Raw genomic sequence first — 17,971 nt, forward strand, 5'->3', positions numbered from 1 at the left:
AAATGGGCAAGGGACATGAATAGGCAATTTTCAGATAAAAAAAAATCAAAACCATTAATAAACACATGAAAAAGTGTTCTAAATCTCTTATAATCAGAGAGATGCAAATCAAAACAGCTCTGAGGTATCACCTCACTCCTAGCAGATTGGCTTACATGACAGCAACAGAAAGTAATGAATACTGGAGGGGATGTGGCAAAGTTGGGACATTAATGCATTGCTGGTGGAGTTGTGAAATGATCCAGCCATTCTGGAGGGCAGTTTGGAACCATGTCCAAAGGGCACTAAAAAACTGTCTGCCCTTTGATCTAGCCATAGCACTGCTGGGTTTGTACCCCAAAGAGATAATAAGGAAAAAGACATGTACAAGAATATTCATAGCTGCGCTCTTTGTGGTGGCCAAAAATTGGAAAATGAGGGGATGCCCTTCAATTGGGGTATGGCTGAACAAATTTTGTTATATGTTGGTGATGGAATACTATTGTGCTCAAAGAAATAATAAACTGAAGGAATTCCATGGGAACTGGAACAACCTCCAGGAAGTGATGCAGAGCAAAAGAAGCAGAACAAAGTGAACATTGTACACAGAGATTGATACAGTGTGGTACAATTGAATGTAGTGTACTTCTCCATTAGTGGCAATGCAGTGATCCTGAACAACCCGGAGGGATCCATGAGAAAGAACACTATCCACATTCAGAGGAAAAACTGTGGGAATAGAAACTCCAAAGAAAAACAAATGATTGATTATGTCATTCGAGGGAGATATGATTGGGGATATAGACCTTAAATGAACATCCTAGTGCAAACATCAACCACATCGAAATAGGTTCTGATGACGGTCAGATGATATAATACCGACTGGAATTGGCTATGGGAAGGGCAGGGGGAGGAGAGGGAAGAATAGAATATGATTTTTGTAACCAAGAAATAATGTTTGAAATTGACCAAATTAAAAAAAAGAATAAGGTCAAAAGTATGTAAAATGAACAATTTTTATTTTATTTTATTTAAGAGATTTTGTACAAACACAACCAATGCAAACAATGTTAGAAGGGAAACAAGAAACTGAGAAAACATTTTTATAACAAATTTCTCTGGTAAAGGTCTTATTTCTCAAACATACAAAGTATTAAATCAAATGTATAAGAATATAAGTCATTCTGAAACTGACAAATGGTAAAAGGATATGTATAGGCAGTTTCCAAATGATGAAATCAAAGCTATCAACAATGATATAAAAATGTTTTAAATTCTTCTTGATTTAGAGAAATACAAATTAAAACAACTCTGAGATACCACCTCACACTTATCAGATTGGCCAATATGACAGTAAAGGAAAATTATAAATGTTGAAGTGGATGTGGCAAAAGTAGGACACTAATGCATTGCTAGTGAAGCTGTGAACTGATCCATCCATTCTGGAGGACAATTTGGAATAATCCCCAACGGGCTATAGAATAATGCATACCTCTTGATCCAGTAATACCACTACTAGATTTGTGTCCCAGACAGATTAAAAAAGGGTGAAAGGACCTACTTGTGCAGAAATATTTATAGCTGCCCTTTATGTGGTAGTAAAGAATTGGAAATTAATGGAAATGGAAATAAAATGGAAATTCCCCATCAATTGGGGAATGGCTGAACAAATTGGTATATAATACTGTGAATCTTAAAACTACTCAGACTGTACCTTAGAAGATTTGGTCTAGTTATTCCCCATTGTTAAAAATGGAGGTACTTGATCAGGAATGTATTGAGAAATTTTAAAAATTACTCCACCCTACTCAGACAGTGCCTTAGGAGAAGATAAAGTTGCAAACTCCTGACTGAACAATGAAAAGTCCCTAACTCATACTTATAGTAAAGCTAGAACCTTAAGCTATGTCTTATTTTAGATCTAATACAAAAGGATGCTAAGTACTTATAAAGGTTAAATTAGTACCTAAAAGGTCAAGCAACTTACAAAAGGCAAGCTTAACAAAAGAGGTGTGAAGTACTCAGAGGATTTTATCTAACCAGAGAAGGTGAGAACAAAAGAAGATGAGAACTAAGAGTGGGCAGTCCTGGGGAAAAGTGTCTACTATGATTGGTAGATGTGAAAATTTAGGGGAGGTGACATAAGAGAAAATTTCTTTAAAAGGAGAATGCAGTTCAGGTAATTCAAGAGTTTTTGGATTGGAAGTTAGTTGGAGTTGGTGTTTGGAGGTTTGGAGCTTGCTTGAAGATGATCTTGTGGTAAGTGATAAAGACTGACACTCTCCCTTAGGCCCTTTGGCCTAGGCCCTTTCTACTATTCTCTCTCTCTCTCTCTCTCTCTCTCTCTCTCTCTCTCTCTCTCTCTCTCTCTCTCTCTCTCTCTCTCTCTCTCTCTCTCTCTCTCTCTCTCTCTCTCCTTCCCTTAATTCCTTCATTTATATTTATTAAAATCTCCATAAAACCCAACTGATGGGTATTTTTCATATTTGGGAATTTTTCCATGGTGACCACTTAATTTTAGATTTTAAAGACACTAAAAATTATCTTTACAATTTGGCTGAAACCTTTACAGTTTTTGCAATTCACAGTCTTGGCAAACCACATTTTCATGGTTATAATACTAATGGAATGCTATTGTGCTGTTATTGTATACAGTGTTTTCTTGATCCTGCTTATTTCACTCTGCATCAGTTCATGAAAGTCTTTTCAGCTCTTTTGGGAATAACAGCAATATTGTGGGATTATCTTGTGATATTATTGGCAATACAATGATCTGGCACAATTCTTAGGGACTTATATAAAAGAATGCTATCTACCTCTGGAGAAAGAACTATTGGGAATCAGAATGCAGATGAAAGCAAAAGGTTTTTCAGTTATTTATATGGGTTCATGTTTTCAGGTTTTGGTTTCATAAGATTGCTCATTTACAAAAATGAACAATATGGGAAATATGTTTTATATATATAACCCAGAGCAAATTGCCTGCCAGTACTAGGAGGGGGAAAAAAGGGTAGGAGATAAGTTCTATCATATAACTGAAGAAAACTTGTGTGGAAATTTGTTATAATATGTAATTGGTAACAAATAAATAAATAAACTTAAAAAAATTAACATAGACTTAGCACTTAGAATCTGGAAGTAGGCCAATAGTTTAGGGAAATCCAGAGCTGATCTGGGACTCAACCCTACTCCTTCTCCCCACAGCGGGTCTCTCAGAGGGGCTGAGAATGGGAATTCAGTGCTCAGAGCCTGCAGTGATGGGTCACTCAAAGCTGATCATGGACTTTTGTGTTTTTTCAATTCAAAAATATTTTATTTTCCCAATTATATGTAGTAACAACTTTCAACCTAGGTTTTCTGAAATGATAAGATTCAAATTATCTCTCCCCCCCCCCCCCCTTCCTTTCTGTCCCTTGGAGATGGTAAGCAATAGGTAATGGGGTTTTGAGGGTGGAATAGGGTTGTCTTAGAACAGTGATGGACAACCTTTTGAGCTTGGTGTGTCAAAATTTGCCAAAAAACTGAACATAACTCAGGTGGTATGTCACTTCGAGAAAATAAATCATAATTTTGTGATATTTATAGTTTAAATGACAAAACTGTATAATTATATAACTGTATTTAATAAACCAAAAACTAATTATTTAACTTACCTGCTTTGTGACTTCTTTGTTCATCTGTCAGTCAGTTTCTTTTGTTAGTCTTGATATTATTTAACTTGTGTGGGGTGCCGTGAACTAAGATAAGTGAGGGGGGAAATTCTTTAACTAATCTGCCTATTAGTGACTTTTTTGTTGCTGAATTTCATTGGCTAAATCTTCAATTGAAGGTTGATATTTTGTACATTTCAAGCCTAAGCAAGTGCTACTAACTTCATCTGTCAATCTGTTTCTTTTGTTGGTTTTGATATTATTTAACACTAAGAATAAGGTCTCACAATAGTATGTAGAGGAAAAATTGTGAGTAAAACCATTGCTATATTTTTCAGGTTTCCAAGAAAACCACAGCTTGTCCTCAAGGTCAATTAAAATCCTAGAACTAATTAGAGCTACAAAATTACCCAGGCTAACCCTTCTACTTGTTCAAGTGTTTTCATTCCATTCTGTCTCCTCCAACAGACTACTCCTTCTGTTATCCCTCCAGCTCACAAACTAGGAGTTTTCTTGGATTCTAAACTGTTTCTCTCCTCCTCACATCCCATCTGTTACTAAGGTCTATGAATTTTACCTTTGCAATATTTCTTGAATACACTCCCTTCTTTCCTCTGATACTGCCACCACACTAGTGCAGGCCCTTATCACTTTATATTTGTAATTACTTCAGTTGCCTTCTTGTGAGTCCCCCTGCTTTTAGTTTTTTTCCCACTCAAATCCACCCTCCATCAACATCCAAAGTGATTTTCTGAAAATGGAGATCATGTCGCCTTCTTCCTCAACTCCCAACTCCAATGGCTTCTTCTTGCTTTGAGGATACAAAATGTTCTTTGTCATTCAAAGCCCTTCATAACCTTACCCCCTTCTACCTGGTTAGTCTTCTTACATTTTGCTTTCCAATACATACATACCTTCAATCTAGCCATACTGATCCCTTGGCTCTTCCATGAACAAGACACTCCATCTCTTGGCCCTGAATATTTTCTCTGGCTGTCTTCCATGCCTGGAATACTTTCCTTCCTCTGTTCCAGCTATTGACCTCCCTGGCTTCCTTTAGGTCTTAACTAAAATCCCACTTTCCATCTAAATTCTAGTTCTTTCCCTCTTTTGTGCCCTATACCTAACTTGTTTTGTATATATTTGTTTGCATTTTCTCTCCCCCCCATTAAATTTTGTAAGCTTCTAGAGGGCAGGGACTGTCTTATTTATATTCCCCATAGCTGGTACTTGTGGGAATTTTAACAGTAGGCAACCTCTAAAGGGAGAAAGATTTAATCTTAAGATTGAAGTTATAATTTTGCTTCCCCCCACCCTCAGTTGAATAAGAATGCAGACAAAGCCTGTTGTTTATCTTTATACAAGTCTTAATTATGATAGTGGGATAGAGAAAGTAAGGTTGTATATGTACTCTGCAGCCATTCTGAAGTTTTGACTTCTGGAATAAAGGTTTAGAAGACCTTTATCTCTTGTGCTTTCCCCTCCCCCCTACAAAGAGCAGTGGTAGGAAGTGGGGGTAAGCTTCTCTACCTGGCTCTAGGAGGTGGGTTGCTAAGTGAAGGTCTGGTCACACATGCCTTGAGGTCTTTTCTTTCTCTGGTCCACTTTTTATTATTTAATAAATAATTATAAATTAAAATGCAGGCTCCAGAGAATTTTAATCATAACATACTTAAAAATAATTATTGACTTATTAAAATTAGTTAAAATTGATGCTATAAATGAAATGGAAAAATAGAGAAAATAATTGGGAAATGAGAGCTATAAAGGTGAGTCTTATAGAGATTTAAAGGCTTAGCACAAAAGAGTACAGAACTTCATCCAAATAACAGGATTCCTGAAATTAGAAAGAATCAAACAGAACTTAATTATCTAGGTGTCATCCTGGATTTTTTACTGTTTCTCACCTCCTGATACTCAATGAAGTAACATGAAATATTAAAATAAAATGGAAAAAATGAAAAAAACTCAGTTATCTTATTTAAAAAATAATTGACCTGAAAAATATACCAAGAAACATGAAATTTGAGACCATTGAACTTAAGAATTCTTGGACCACTTGAAAGCTATGAGCCTAGAAATTATGTTTCATGAAATCATGAAAGAAAGCTGTCCAGATCTCTAAGAACCCAAAGGCAAGTAAAAATAGAAAGAATACACTGGCTATTTCCTGAAAAAACAAAACAAAACAAAAACCTCAAGATTAAAACTTCATGGCCCAAGTCCAGACTTTCTATGTCAAGAAAAAAAGCTACAAGCCAACAATAACAACAACAAAAAGAATTCAGGTTCTGCTCATTTCAATTTGCATCGGTTCATATTCTCAAGTTTCTTCAGAACTGCCCCCTTGATGCCCTTCAATTGGGGAATGGCTGAACAAATTATGGTATCTATTGGTGATGGAATACCCTTGTGGTCAAAGGAATAGCAAACTGGAGGAATTCCATGTGAACTGGAATGACCTCCAGGAATTGATGCAGAGTGAGAGGAGCAGAACCAGGAGAACATTGTACACAGAGACTGATACACTGTGGTACAATTGAATGTAATGGACTTCTGTACTAGCAGCAATGTAATTATCCAGGACAATTCTGAGGGACTTATAAGAATGAACACTATCCATATTCAGAGGAAGAACTGTGGGAGTAGAAACAGAAGAAAAACAACTGCTTGATCACAAGGGTAGATGAGGATATGATTGGGGATGTAGACTCTAAATTATCACCCTAGTACAAAATATCCATAGTAAGGAAATGGGTCTTGATCAATGTCACATGTAAAAGCCAGAAGAATTGCTTGTTGGCTATGGGAGGGGAGTGGGAGGAGGGCAGGGAAAGAACATGAATCTTGTAACCATAGAAAAATATTCTAAATTAATTAATTAAATAAAATTTAAAAAAAGAACTGCCCCCTTAATAATTTCTTATAGCCTGGTAGCATTCCAGTACATTAATATCCCATGATTTGTTCTACCATTCTCCAAATGCTCAGTATTCCCTTACAATCCCATTCTTTGCCATGCCAAAAAAAATACTGCTATAAATATTTTTGTATGTATGGGTCCTTTTTCTCTTTCTTTGAACCTCTTTCTTGGATGTGTGTCACATCTCAGCATGGACTGATGTGAAATAAGCAGATCCAGGGGTACAATTTATATTATTAAAAAATTGTAAAACCAAACAATTCTTAATGAATTAAGAACTCTAATCAACATGATTCCACAGGACTAATGATTTAGCACATTGCCCATCTTCTACTAGAGAGATGATGGACTATATATGCATATTGAGACTTCTATTTTAGCAGATGGTTAATGCGGAAATTTGTTTTGTTTAACTGTATATTTGTTGCATGGATTTTCCCCTCTTCTTTTCTGTGAGGAGGAAGAAAGTGGGAAGAAGAGATAAGAGAGAGAGAGAGAGAGAGAGAGAGAGAGAGAGAGAGACAGACAGACAGACAGACAGACAGACAGAGAGAGAGACAGAGAGACAGAGACAGAGAGAGAGACAGAGAGAGAGACAGAGAGAGAGACAGAGAGAAAGAGAGAGACAGACAGAGACAGAGACAGAGAGAGACAGAGAGAGAGAGAGAGAGACAGAGACAGAGAGAGAGAGAGAGAAAGGAGGAAGAATGTCCTAGGGATCAGTAGATAACAGCAACTAGGTTCTGGATTGGGTGATAAATCTATATAGGATGAACCTCATAGAAGTTGCTGAATATTAGTGGTAGAGGAAAAATCTGGAAGTATTGTTGGGAAGCTAGAAATATTCTCCCTCCTCCTCCAGGACCAGTGAGATTGTTTCACAGAAAGAACTACTGGTACTAGAAACAAAGGCTTTGGATGTAGTATCATTCATTGGGACAGGAGAGCCAGAAGGGGAAAGGTCTATGAGAGGAAGAGGTCTGATATGAAGGGAAGTTTGTGCACAACAACTGAAGAGGCAGGCATATTTGGAATGAGGCATTGCAGGTACAGGGTTGAGGTAGATGAGGAGAGACTGGAAAGCAGGGATTAGAGAGATATGTGATATTTGGTAGTCATGGGGAAAAGAAAAAGTATGAGGGTTTGCTATCTATTGGAATTATTCCAGGAGAGTATGGATAGTAGGAGTTCTACTGATGAAGGTAGCTTATAGGTTTGTGCCAGAACCAGCTTGTGCTAGCTTACTAGAGCAGATCATTAAATTTGTACTGTTAACATTTACACCTTGGAAATCAGCAAATGTTATAAATTAGAACTTGCTTTATTGTTTTGTTGATTATCTAGACCAGTCATAGTGAACCTTTTAGAGATCTTAGAGACCAAGTGCCCAAACTGCAATCCTCATGCCACCTGTGAGCTCCCATACCTTAGGAAATGCTCCCATTGGGCTGCTGGGCAGAGAGACTGGTCATGTGAGAAATGTCCTCATGTTCACTTGGAGAGAGGGAAGGGAACAGATCCCTTTGGCACTCTGGTACACATGCCATAGGTTCGCCAACATGGGTCTAGACTAAAAAAAAGTGATGGAGAAATGTTAATGGTGAAGATTTAACTTAAGTGGGAGCCAGTTATTAAATGTTTTACTAGTTCTGACAGTTGAGTAGAATGTTTAATTCCATCTGATGTCACCTTCCCTGCTCATATAGGATTCTCCCTTCAGAGAGCTCCTTGCTCTTACAAGGTTAAGGTTATTCTTGGCTCTCTGAAAAACTTGTAGGATCCTTGATCTAAAGCTGAAGGAGTCTTTATAGATAACCTTAATGATGGTGTTTTCTGTTTGGGGTGATCCTTTAGTTGTTTCTTGGATGTGTCCCATCTTCTCAGATGCATTATGAGCTCCTTGAAGGTAGAGATAATATTCTCTAAGCACCAAACCACATGGTAGACTCACACATATCATTTGCAATCTCAAGGAAACATCAGTTTGGATGCTGTTCAAATGAAAGAATATCTCCTTTTCCATTTTAGTCATTGTGACTCCATTTAGTGCTTTTTTAAAATTCAGGTTATAATTCAAAAGTATAGAAAACACTGATTCTGTTTCAGTTTAAGTTGATTCATGCTAGATATCTAGTGTGGCAGTGTGCCATAAGGGAAAGCATCTGGTGTTGAGTCTGGAGAACTAGGCTGGAATTCTACCTTTAGCACTTATTAGTTGTATGGCCAAAGGGCAGGCTACCTGAATTCCTTAAACCTCTTTTTTTCTCATCTGCAAAGTGGGGATAATAATCATATCTGCCTCACAGAGTTATTGTCAAGATCAGATGATATATTTGTAAAGACTTTGTAAACATTAACACACCATACATATGCTCACTATCATCATTGTCATCATCATCATTGTGGATAATGCTGATATATATAATGAGTTAATATTGAAATCCAGGATCTGTGATGTATTACCAACATGACCTTGGATAAATCATGTACCTTCTCTGATATTTGAGTTTCTTAACTTCAAAATGAAGTAGGCATATACTCTAAGGTCCCTTTCAGCTTCAAGTATTTGATCCAATTATCTGTAAAATGAGTATAACAGTTCAAGAATTACCTAACTCAAAGAGTTGTTGTAAAAATGATCTAGGTTGAAAAACAAAACAACACAGAATTCTAAGTTCATTGGGGGCAACCAGATGGCAAAGTGGATAGAGCACTGGGTCTGGGGTCAGGAAGACCTGAGTTTAAATCTAGCCTTGGATACTCACTAGCTATGTTATCCCAGGCAAGCCACTTAACTTGTTTGCCTCAGTTTCCTCATCTATCAAATGAGCTGGAGGAAAAAATGGCAAATCACTCCAGTATCTTTGTACAGAAAATCCCAAAATGGGGTTGCAAAGTTTTAGGCATCACTGAGATGACTGAATAATGACAACAAGAAGAAAAAACTCATTTGGGAGAAAAGGGGGGATGGGCAGAAAGGTATAATATCAGTAGTTGGTCTGGGGTTTAGCAAATCAGTAAAATATTAGTATACTTAAATTTTTTTTGTTTAGTCAGATTTACCTTGAAATATAAAGCTGGACATTGGAGAAGCAAGGAGGAACTTTGGAAAGAGTACTAGATTTAAAGCCAGATCTGGGATCAACTCTCACTGACATTTACTTCTCCTTACCTTAGGCAAGCCATTGAAACTGAAAGATTTGAGTGAGATAACTCTTAAGGCTGGAACTTAATCAATGGTTCTGTTACCTCAATAGAAGTTTGTAAATGATGAAAAGGACCATCAATTTTGTTTCAACATTAGGATCAAGGGTCACCTCAAGGACTTATCTAGTGCTTCCCTTACAGTTGGATGGGCAGAATTAAATGGGTAGACATAAGGAGGCAAAACCATCCAGGTAAAGAAAATAGTGTGAGCAAAAGCTTATAGTGAGAGGATTATGGGATATGTATGGTCAGGAAAACATCAACTAGGCAGATTTGGCTAGAGTTCAGGGCAAGTGAAGTGCAACAGAGGGAGGTAATCAGTTTACCAATAATATTAAGGGGGCAGCTGGGTATCTCAGTGGATTGAGAGCCGGGCCTAGAGATGGGAGGTCCTGGGTTCAAATCTGACCTCAGACACTTCCCAGCTGTGTGACCCTGGGCAAGTCACTTGACCCCCATTGCCTATCCCTTACCACTCTTCTTCGCTCCAAGACGGAAGGTAAGGGTTTTAATTTAAAAAAAAAAAAAGCATTTATTAAGTGCCTCCTGTGCAGCAGGTACCATTCAAGGTGATTGGCATGAGGACAAAAATAAGGCAGCAGTTACCTTTAAGGAACATACATTTTACTGAAGGAAACAAAGTCTACCCAGACAAGTTCGATTAGAATATCTACAAGGTAAATACAAAGTAATTTGATTGGGAAGGGGAAGAAGAGAGAAGGAAAGAGGCTTAGGTAGATGGTTGTGCTTGAATCAGACTTTTAAGGAGCTGGGTTTTTAAAAGGCAGAGATGAAGACTCATAGGTAGTAATTGACATTGCAAAGGTTTGGAGACTGGAAGTGGTGTTATATGGTAAGAAGGCCAGTTTGGAGAGAATGGAGAGTGCATGAAGGGGAGAATTGTATAATAAGCCTGCAAGGGATAGTCATTAGATTGTGAAAGGCTTTAAGGGTCAACCAGAGGAGTTTATATTTTGTCCTACAGACAGGAGTGCCACTTTTTGAGGGGGATGACATGATCATACCTGGGATTTCAGTTGGGTAGGTTGGGACCTGACTAACTGGTTTATATAAACATTGTTATGTGTAAGGCATTTATTGTTCATAAATGGTAACAAATTAGTTTTTATCAATGATCTTACATCCAACTCTTTATATTGTATTAAAGAATCATTGATATGTTGTAAGATACTTTGTTAACTGGAGTCTTAGATAGTTAGCACATTAGTTTGTTTTGGGGCCCAAACTCAAACCCCAGCCTTAACAGTCTGTCTTCTACTGACATTGTTTTCCAGAGCCCAGGGTCAGCTCTACCCATCTGGAAGCAGGAGAGAATGAAAAAAATCTATGTTTTATTATTAATTTGTATGTGTTAATGGAAATCAATATATAGAATTATTCACTCCTCCATTCAATAAATACTTATTAAGTATTGACTAAGTCCCTATGTTAGAAGATAAAGGGATATAGAAATAAAATAGCAACTCACACTTTGATAACTTTTGTAAAGGCTTTTTCCTCACAATAACCCCAGGAAAAGTAGTGTAATGATTATTTTACTCTATTTTATAAATAATAATAATAATAATAACAGTAATAAAAGCTAGCATTTGTATACTTTAAAGGTTTGCAAAGTGCTTTACAAATATTATTTCATTTGATTCTCCCAAGAACCCTGTGAGGTAAGTGCTTTAATTATTCCTATTTTACAGATGAAGAAACTGAAGCAGACAGAGGTAAAGTGACTTATGCAGGATCACACAGCTCTGTAAGTATGTGAGGCAGGATTTGATTTCCATCTTCTTGACTTTACAAACACTCAAATCATTGCACCAAGAAGACAAGGAAAAGATAGAGGTAAAGTGATTTTCTCAGGACCTACACTTATATGCCCTTTTCCAATTCTAAGTCCATAGCTCTTACTGCTACATCACACAGGATCACAAAATCTCAAGAATAATACAAGATTTTAACTTGTCCTTCTTTCAGTTAGTTTACAGAGAGGCAGATCATACTGGACTCTGAATTCCATTATGAGGAGTTAAAATTTAATTCTGTGGCTAAATTTTCATTCCTTAATTTTTTTCTTAAACCCTTACCTTTTGTCTTAGTATGAGTTCTAAGAGAGAAGAGCAGCAAGGGCTAGGCAACTGGGGCTATGTGACTTGCCCAAGGTCATAGAACTAGTAAGTATATGAGGTCAAATTTGAACACAGGACCTCCTATCTCCAGGCCTGGTACTCTATCAATTGTGCTACCTAGTTGCCCCTCCTTTCTTTAAAAAAATTCTTTCCTGAAGATGCAAATCAAAACAACTCTGAGGTATCACCTCACACCTAGCAGATTGGCTAATATGACAGCAATGGAAAGTAATGAATGCTGGAGGGGATGTGGCAAAGTGGGTACATTAATGCATTGCTGGTGGAGTTGTGAATTGATCCAACCATTCTGGGGGGCAATTTGGAACTATGCTCCAAGGGCACTAAAAGACTGTCTGCCCTTTGATCCAGCCACACTACAGCTGGGTTTGTACCCCAAAGAGATAAGAAGGAAAAAGACTTGTACAAGAATATTCATATTCTTTGCGGTGGCAAAAAATTGGAAAATGAAGGGATGTCCTCTAATTGGGGAATGGCTGAAGAAATTATGGTATCTATTGATGATGGAATACTATTGTGTTCAAAGGAATAACAAACTGGAGGAATTCCATGGGGGCTGGAAAGACCTCCAAGAATTGATGCAGTGAAAGGAGCAGAACCAGGAGAACATTATACACAGAGATGGATACACTGTGGTACAATCGAACATAATGGACTTCTCTTCTAATAGCAATGCAATGATCCAGAACAATTTGGGGGGATTTATGAGAAAGAACACTATCCACATTCAGAGGAAAAACTGTGGGAGTAGAAATACAGAAGAAAAATATCTGCTTGATCATATGTGTTGAGGGGGATATGATTGGGGATATAGACTCTAAATGAACATCTTAATGCAAACATCAACAACATGGAAACAGATTTTGAACAAGGACACATGTAAAACCCAATGGAATTGTGTATCAGCTATGGGAAGGGGTGGGGGGGGGAGTGGAGGGAGGGAAAGAATATGATTCTTGTAACCAAGGAATAATGTTCTAAATTGACTAAATAAAATTTTCTAAAAAATAAAATAAAATAAAAATTCTTCTCTGCCTCTTTTTAATTCCGAGTTTCCATTCTGATTCCCATCCCCCAGACACATACTTTAGCTACCCTTCCCAGGATGAAATTTCCCATGGCTCTTTGTACTTGGGACCAAGCAGAGTAATTCCATGACTAAGAAAAGAGGTAGGGATGGGGATAGAATAAGAGGAGCCAGGTACTGGATGGCACATAGTTAATAGATCCAGAGGTTAAGACCAGTCTGATCTTCATTCTGTCCTTTTCTGAGCTGATATAGCTCCTAGTAGGAATATAAGAAATGTTTGTTGATGTGACCCTGGGCAAATCACTTAACCCTTGTCAGCCTGGAAAAACACAGAACCATTAAAGTTGTCAGCAAAACCAAATCTTTAATCAGGAAAGAGACAGGTCCATTAATATTCAGCTGCCACACAGAACTAAGTGCTTAATACCACACAGAGTTGAACCCTGGGGCCTCTGGGGACAGAGTCTCTGAGAGAATCAACATGCTAGATGATTCTCCAAAGAATAATAGATCATAGGAATCTCATATACCTTTTGGGGAATTAAGCACAGCAAACATACACTGACAGGTTGTAAGTAGGCTTGGGAAAGAGGCTATAGTCAGAGGCTGGGGTATTAGGGAATGTCTACTACAATGGATACAAAAAGGATGGTTCCTGCACAGGTGTTGGTCTTCTTGGGAAACTTCTAAGTCTAAAAGGGTGATTGAGCATTTGAGCATTTCTGTCATTCCTATTCAGGACACTTAATAGGCTCTAGGAAATCCATTATTCAGTCACTTTGGGACTTCCCTTAAAGTCAAGATTTCAAGGGAAACAGGCAAACTTGGGGATTCCAGAATTCACAGAACCCCCATTGTCTGGCCATTATAGCTCTTCTGCCTTGGAACCAATACACAATATTGATTCTAAGACAGTAGGTAAGGATTAAAAAGACAGAAAGAAAGAAATGCTTGTTTAATGAATTAATGAAAAGAAGTCCGATTGCCCTTCTTAGAAAGTCCAGAATTTGGAGGGAGGCCCTCTAGCTCTTCCATTATGCTTGACTTTTCTTGCAGTCAGTGAGAATGCAAAGCAGTTAGTTATAGATGATGATTTTTTCCTGGAGAGGGAAGTGGTCTTCCCTCCAAAAAGGATTCAATCATTCTCCTTCCTTACCTGAGCTCTTTGTTGTGGTGGAATGGTAACAGCTGGGACTAGTTAACTTCTTGTGAAACCTTCGGCAGGGAATCTTAATCTGAGGTTTATGGCCTTGTTTTTAAAAAATATTTTGATAACTGTTTCAACAGTTGATTTCCTTTGTAATCTGGCTATTGACAATAGATAGAATGCTCTCTGGGCCTGGACTCAGGAAGACCTGAGTTCTAAGTTGAGTTCCAGACATTTCCTAGCTCTTAAAACCCTGGGCTAGTTTCTGCCTCAGATTCCCCAACTATTATAAAATGGGGATAATAATAGCACCTTCCTAGAAGGGTGGTTATAAGAATCACATGAGATGAAAAATGGTAAAGCACTTTCTAGCTATTAGTATTCCTGAGCATTTTATTTCATACATTAACACAATTATTTTGAGAAGAGATTCAGAGGTTTCACCAGACAGCCAAAGCAAGTCCAGGAAAAAAAAAGATTAAAAAGCTTCCTTAGGGCAAGGCATTTTACTTCTCTGAGAGTCTATTCCCTTTGTAAAATGAGGATAATATGTTCTAACCCCTTCACGGGATCAAATGTTAAACTGGATACAAAAGTGCTGTATAAATAAGCATAAAGGATTATTAATATTTAGAATACTATTTAATACTAGAATAGGGTTTTTCCCCCTACATAAAATAGACATATAATCAGTTCAAGGGTCCCTTATCTATGACATAAAGCGAGACAGGGCTTGTTGTTGAAGGCGTGAAACTAGTAATGAGGAGCTGGATGGTTATGGGGCTATTTTCCCTGTCATGGAGAAACTAGATTCCACGACCAACAGACAGAGCTTCCTCCCTATCCAGGGCTGGGGGTGGTTCACAGTTAATTGAGTACGTATCTAAAGGCTGGGGAGGGGGGCGGGGGTGGCTGTGCGGTAAGGTGCCAGAATTCGCAGGAGCTATGGCCTGTGGTTTGTGGGAGTCGGGAGCAGATAAGACACCCAGCTGTTCCCCCAGATGCGCCAGCAGCCCCGCCCGCAGGGAGAAGGGGGTATACTTCTTCAGCTCCCAGCTCAGAGCTCCTTTCAGGCCGTGTCAGGGTGGGGGATGGAGAATGGGGGAGCGGGGAGGGCTGGGGAATAGGAGGAGGGAGAATGAGAAGAAGGGAGGGGGATTTCTTCCTCAAGCTGTTTCCGGTTTTGCTGCCATATTCAGCTAGAGGTTTTTTCTTTTTCCCCCCTCTAGGGAGGAGAGAAAGGGGAGGGGAAGGGAAGGAGGAGGTGGAGAAGGCGGCGGCAAAGGGGGCAAGTGAGACACTCTTCAAACCAGGACAGGGGAAACCGGGTTTCTAGTCTCAGGGCAGGCTGGCTTTGATCTCCCTTTGGCTCCATTTCGATATTTCCTCATCCTTTTCCCTCTAACTAGGGGTGGGGGTGGGGGCGCCTGCCGGCTTTCTCTCCCCTTCTCTTCCCTGCTGGGGCAGGGCTGTCCGACTCTCGACCTGAATCCGCCCCCGAGGAGGACGGAGCAGCCTACTCGGCCAAGCTTGTACGGCGCTCAGCGATCATAGCCTTTCGCCCCAGCCTTACTGCTAAGGGGCGGGCGGATTACTGCGTCCACCACAGAGACCCTTGTCCTTCGGACCCCAATCCTCACTCCTCTCTCTTTAATTCTCTCTCTTTGCTCCTTACCTCCCCCACTCCCCCATTTCTGGCACGGCTTCCCGAGCTCCACTCCCCACCCGAACCCCTCCATCCTTCGTTCTACGCTGCTCCCTCCGGAGCTTTGATCCCCGCCCCTCACCCTCAGAGCCCCAATCCCTATTCTTTCACTTCCAGCACCCCAATCCCTATCCCTCACTCCCATAGGCCGGATCCCTACCTTTAACCCCAACTACCCCTTCTCCGCCCACCTCCTCTCTTCCAGGAGCCCCTAGAACTTCCTTCATTATTCTTCCTCCTCTTTCCCTTCCCTTCATTCCTTCTTTCTCCTTTTCCTCCTCCTTCCCTCCCTCCCTCTTCTTCCCCTCCCTTTCTCCCTCTCCTCCCTTTTTCCCTCCCTCGGCCGCCTTTCCTCCTCTCTCCGACCGATAATTCATTTTCCCCACCGGAGCCAATCTGTCTGGGTGTCGCTGGAGGATTGGGGGCGAGGAGGAGGAGGAAGAGGAAGAAGTCCACTGTCTTTCTTGGGGAGAGAAGGTAAGAGATTCCCTTCCCCTCCTTCTTGTCTCTCTCACCCTAGCCGCGCTGTATGGGGTATGGAGGGGGAGGGGGAGACGAAGGTGAAGGCGGAGGGGGAATGCCGAGACTAGTCGGTGTGTGTGCGTGCGCGCGTATGTGTTGGGGGGGGGGCGTTGTCCTAGTAAGTGTGTGTAGGGGGGGGGCGTTGTCCTAGGATGTGTGTTTTTGGGGGAGGGGGCGTTGTCGTGGTGTGTGTGTGTGTATGTGTATATATGTATGTATGTATGGGGGGGCGTAGCCCTAACCTTTTCCCTGATCTGACCGAGGGGAAGCTGACCCAGGCTTTGTTTCCCACCCGCCGCGGAGAACCGGGAGACACTTCCCACCGTCCCTTCCTCGACTGGACCTTTCCAAACCTAGGGAACGGACGCGTAGATCGGAGTCTGGGGCTCTTGGGCATCTAACAGGGCCCCGCAGCCCTCCCGAGAGCCCTTGTGGCCAAAGCTGTGGCCCGGCTTGACTCAGGAATGTCGGGCCGTTGAGGTATTTATGGTTTTAGAGGAATCCGGTCGTGTTTGCCTTTTCAGTGGAGTGAGGGAGCTCCTAAGCATCGGAGAGAAGTGACTGACCGGCTTCTATGGAGGAGCCCTTTTGTTGGGATGTGGATATGGGGTTAACTAGGGAATGTGAGGACTGAGCAGGATAATTGAAGACTTTCTATAGTTCATTTATTCAAATCATTTGGGAAAACCAGGCAGGGAGAAAAAACCCTCAGTCATATCTAGGGCAAAATATGAAATATTAATATCCCTGGTGCACTGGCGTCTTCTGATCTGTCTCTCCCCTACATCCATGCTTTCAATATTCCTTTCAGAAGGTCTTTGTTTTTTAAGCGATATAGCTAAGCACAGTTGGGTTCCGTTCGTGAATCTTCTTTCCCTGTCTCATGGAATTGGTCTTTCTTAGGAGTTTGATCAGGCCACCCTCTTTGTTACCCTCCCCCATTTTGTTTTGTTTTTTGTCTTGGGCTTGAACTTGGTCTGTTAAGTGGAATTCACGGGAATCTTCGATCTGCTCAGTACCCAGAATTGAGCATTCCCAGCCAAAGTTCTCTCCCTTGAGTTTCGTCCATTTTAAATGTGTTTATAAACACTGTTAAGGGAAACAGGCCCGATCCTAGATCTCAGAGCTCAAGGCTGACTTTCCAATTTGAGGAAAAGTTTGGGTCCACTGGTTTGCATGTCGGACCTCTGCTGTTCAGGACTGTCAGATGAGGGTTTATTTATTTATTTATTTTTTTGTAGGGAGTTAAGTCAACAATCTGTTCGATGGGGTTGGTGGAGGTGAGATGAGATAGATAGGCAATTGAATGTGTGGCAAATTAAGACAACATGTGCATTCTGGTGTAGGTATAATTGTTGGGTTGAATGGTATAGTAGAGTGAACACTAAACTTGGAGCCAAAAACCCTAGTTTTGAATCCTGACTCCACCCTTTACTGTGGGCAAGTCAATTCATCTCTCTGCCCAGTGGGCAAGTCTCTTAACATTTTATGACTTAGTTTCCTCATTTGTAAAATGGAAATTAGAAACAATTGAACTAGGGACCTCTGAGGGCTGTAATGAAGAAAGTTTTAAAAAAAAATAATACATAACTTGTGTTGTAGTGGAAAGAACACTGGGTTTGCCATCAGAGAATTTGGATCTGAATCCC

The 17,971-nt window shown here is 40.1% G+C and overlaps 1 protein-coding gene across 10 annotated transcripts in view; it reads left to right on the top strand.

The window, feature by feature from the left end:
* Positions 1–15,242: 15,242 nt before the first annotated feature.
* SRC (SRC proto-oncogene, non-receptor tyrosine kinase) overlaps positions 15,243–17,971 on the top strand; it is a 115,982-nt gene continuing 113,253 nt past the window's right edge. For 4 of the 10 annotated variants that reach the window (XM_056811924.1, XM_056811926.1, XM_056811923.1 and 1 more), the window contains exon 1: positions 15,250–16,277. The gene's annotated coding sequence lies outside the window, so the exon portion shown is untranslated. Of the gene's footprint in view, positions 16,278–17,971 lie in introns of all 10 variants that reach the window. The other 6 variants (XM_056811928.1, XM_056811927.1, XM_007474355.3 and 3 more) reach the window with 5 other exon arrangements.

Source organism: Monodelphis domestica, chromosome 1 (genome assembly GCF_027887165.1).
Source record: "Monodelphis domestica isolate mMonDom1 chromosome 1, mMonDom1.pri, whole genome shotgun sequence".
Classification (NCBI taxonomy): Eukaryota; Metazoa; Chordata; class Mammalia; order Didelphimorphia; family Didelphidae; genus Monodelphis; species Monodelphis domestica.